Raw genomic sequence first — 4,157 nt, forward strand, 5'->3', positions numbered from 1 at the left:
TGAAGGATTATAACTTGCCAGGGTTTTTAAAGATGTATAATTACATCAGTCTTCCAGCCAAAAGATCCCTAATGGTCGCAGCCAAGCTGACGGAACCCTTGAGCAAGCTGCCCTCGCCCTATCCACCCTGAGAAGCATTGGTCAGAGCGCCTGCTAAATGACAAAGTAGTAAATAGTGAATGAGTAAATAGGGAAATTGATGTAGAGACTGCAGATGTCTCCTCGTGCTTTTATCAATGTTTCCTAGCGCCAGAGTTCTGTTGGCTGAACAGCAAGTGCGTAATGAACGAGCTGTAATGAAACGATACGCATCTCATAGGTGCAAAGCAGTGGGTCTTTACGATGCAATAAATGAAAACGAACAGCGGTGTCGGCATTAGGATTGATTTACAGATTTAAAGTAGGTTCGATGAACCCGATTGTTGACATTTAATTCATTCTCTGTATCTGTTTACCAATTGAGTTGTTATTGTTTTTGTTGAATGGCATTTGCACATATCCCAGGCTGGGATAGCAGGGAAAAATCCATGGCACACATTTTCTTTGTCTCGGGGGGTAAGTGACTGTAATGGTGTTTTCAACAGCTTAGTAACCGTTTTCCAGCCCTAACACGTTAATAGCCTTCATCCTGGGATGCGTTTTACCATGGGACAGCTTTTAAGTCTTCCATAGGAAGACAATTCTTACTGTCAATGCTCACCATGCAATTGCTTAACACACAAAGACACACACGTAAATAGCCATCAGAAACACACAGACACACACACACACACGCACACACGTCTGAACACACACATACACCGCAACCAACCCACTCAGGCGCACTCCATCTCCGAGGTCGCCTAGTGTATTTCCTGGACATCTGAGACGGACTGGCCTATTTGATTTTAGCCACAGTAGCCGAGGTAATCAGAGGTTTGCGAGGGGAGCACAGCGGCAATTTCCCAAAAGGTCACCTTTCTAATGAGGAGCATTAGCCCACTCACCAGGCCATGGAGCAGCAGAGAGCCACTCTGAGGCAAACAAGAGGAGAGGGGGCGGGCAAGCAAGGGGGCCCCCCGGTAAAGGGCGGTCTGACGGGGCCTCTGCCCGCCCCTGTGGTCCGAGACACTTCCCCAGCGCCCGGACACAGCTCCTGAACCCCGGGTCTTAAGAGGTTGGAGTGGTGAGGGCTGGAGCTCTTAAGGTCAGTGTTGGAGTCCACAGCCGGTGGGTTGTAGCCAGAGAGGCAGTAATGGAATAGATGAGGAATTATTCAGTACAGTAATTAATTAAAATGATACAAAACTACAATAAATAAATATGGAAAAGATATCTATAAGGACAATATAAATACTAGGGGTGGGAATCACAGGGTACCTTACGATACGATATGCGATACATGGCCCAAGATACCGATAATATTGCGATTCAGTGATTTTGCGATAATCATTATAATGTTAGACAATCCTATAACGATACATCACTATAATGTCTAACTATGAATGAAGAATTACTGTGAAAAGGTAAAGTGTTGGATTTCTGTCTTCGTTCATGGTCATGGAGTTTTTCAGTTACTATTCTTAAAAAAAAAAGAATTCAAATAAATTAATAAATTAAAATATATGTATTTGCCGCCAGTATCTCTATTCTCGTATCCCACGAAGAAGGGCAACGATCCATCGGCATGTCGATATTCTGTCCCATCCCTTATAAATACAATGTCGATGTGTATTTAAGCAAGGCAACAAAAGGCAAGGCAACTTTATTTTCAAAGTGCTTCACATGCAATATAATAGAAGTAAAAGAAAACAAAGGCAAAGTAAAAAAATGCATACAATAAAATTAAATAATAAAAGAAGAGAGCAAAGTTAAGAAATGCATTGTGGAAAGCGCAACGTATTTAAGATTCAGCAGAAAGCTAAAGCAAACATAATATGTATTATTTATGCAATATTGTTTCCTAAGTTATTGCCGCTGTGACACTGCACCTCCACCACACGCGTCGAGGAAGCCTTCCTCTCTGAACCCGCGCTGATCAATGAGACGCGCCAATTATCCTCCAGTGTTCCCGCGGCGAGGCGCAGCCACCCCACCCCCGCGATGATGCGAGCACAGCCGTCTTAAGTCTCTCCAAATCAGGCTCAGATCCATGACCGTCATACCGTGGTGTGGCTGATATTGTTAAAGCCCCAGGAATGCTAAACATGGATCCAGGCCACCGCGGACCTGAGTGACAATTGGAGCGTAAACATCGCACCTGTCAGCTCATTACCGGCTCGGGGCTCGGGGCTCGGGGCTCGGGGTGGGGTGGGGGGGGGGGGGGCAGGGTGGGCGGCCAGCCGTCTTGCAGCCAGGGTAAACACCCTGCTCTTCTGGGTGACTCCCGGGCTCTCTGCACAACAGAGCAGCACAAGAGGTTGCTGTCAAGAATTCGCAGTTCCATTACCCGCTAAACCCTTGAACAGCAGCGTTACTGTGTTGAGAAGGAGCGGCTATCGATTAAGGTGGGCCTGTGGTGGGGCAGATAAGTGCATTCAACTCACTCCGGCCCATAACAGGGTTGCCTTTTTTTCAAAATCCAAACACGAACCTCATTACGCAAATCCTCCACTTCTCGCTACGCAGGTCATGTCAAGGAGCAACGCCACACGCAGCGTCCAGCCGCCTCCAAAGAAAATGAATAAGTACAAACATCTACATATTGATTAGCCATGAACCCCCTTTAATCCCTCCGGCGGTGTAAGCTGAATTCGACAACATGGCTCGAGTTATGAAGCCCAAATATCTTTTAATTGCCGGTCGGGAAATGCAAATGAGCTTTCGCCGTCTCCCACGGACACGGCGGCCGGATTCAGGCGCCTCCTCTTCAATCTGCCGCCGGCGCTAATGAAGCTGTTTAGCCCGAGCGTACTGTAACCCTTAGCTTCCTTGCCGACGCGGAGCCGCGTGATGTGACAAGTCGTCTTAATTATGCCGCCGTGCGGGGAAGTGACAGATGTTTGTCGAACAGCGAGGAACATCTTGAAGCCGTGTGCTTGTCGCTGACGCTAGCCCCTCGGAGACAGCACGTGAGTGTGCATTGCCGTGTGTCGTGTGTGGAGTGGTTACGATGGATACTGCTGACTCCATGGATCAGGGATCAATACTGGAGGCCTGTGGTTTCAATCATGTGTGCTATATACAGGGCCGCTGCTGGCCGTTTCGGTGCCTTACGCGAGCGGGGGGGGGGGAGCCTCTTTTTATATATTAGGTAAAAACATATAATTGCCGAAATTGAGTGATAGATTATGCAATTAAGAAAAAACAACGGTGGGCCTCTTCATAACTAATTTATATATTTTTTTAATTCAATAATGTAATAATTATTATTTTTTTTAATTTTTTTTTACAAACCATAATTTTTTGTACCCCCCAGGTACTTGGTGCCCTACGCACTCTGCGTACTCTGCGTATAGGGCGCGGCGGGCCTGGCTATATAGTTCATTCATGTCAACCTCGACCGTTATGTTCTTATGCTGTGTGTATATAGATATTTAGATGTTTGTTTTGTTGTAGTTTTTACTGTTATTTTAATGTTCAGCTCTATTCAGTTTTATTTTATTTGTGTAGCGCTTAATCACCGGTACAGTCTCAAAGGGCTTTACAGGCCATGTGTTTATGACGCCCCCCCTGACCCTAGCCCCCCAGAGGGCAAGAAGAAAACTCCCGTAATTAGCAAGGAAGAAATCTTGAGGAGGAACGGTGAGTGGGGGATCCCTCCTTCAGAATGGGGGATCCCTCCTTCAGAGTGGGGGATCCCTCCTTCAGAGTGGGGGATCCCTCCTACCAGGGATAATCAGGATTGCAATGGGTGCCTTAATTGACATACAAACACAAATACATACATATATGCAAAACATTTTAAATCAGTGAGAGGGTGCTGGCCGGTCATCCATTTTAAAGTCTACTGTCCTGTTCTGTCCACTGTATCAGTCAATCTCCTGTCTGGGATTAATAAAGCACATTTGATCTAATCCAACCTAAATTAAGTTAGAAGAAAGCAGAATAGGTTTCTATAATAGGTTATTGTGAACAAATAACTTGTGTGTGTAAACTTTAAGATATTGTTTAATAGATGACATTATAATATGTGTGTTCCTATACCCGTGGCTGCATAAGATGAATAAAATCTACAA

Source organism: Pollachius pollachius, assembly GCF_949987615.1.
Source record: "Pollachius pollachius genome assembly, chromosome: 1".
Taxonomy (NCBI): Eukaryota; Metazoa; Chordata; class Actinopteri; order Gadiformes; family Gadidae; genus Pollachius; species Pollachius pollachius.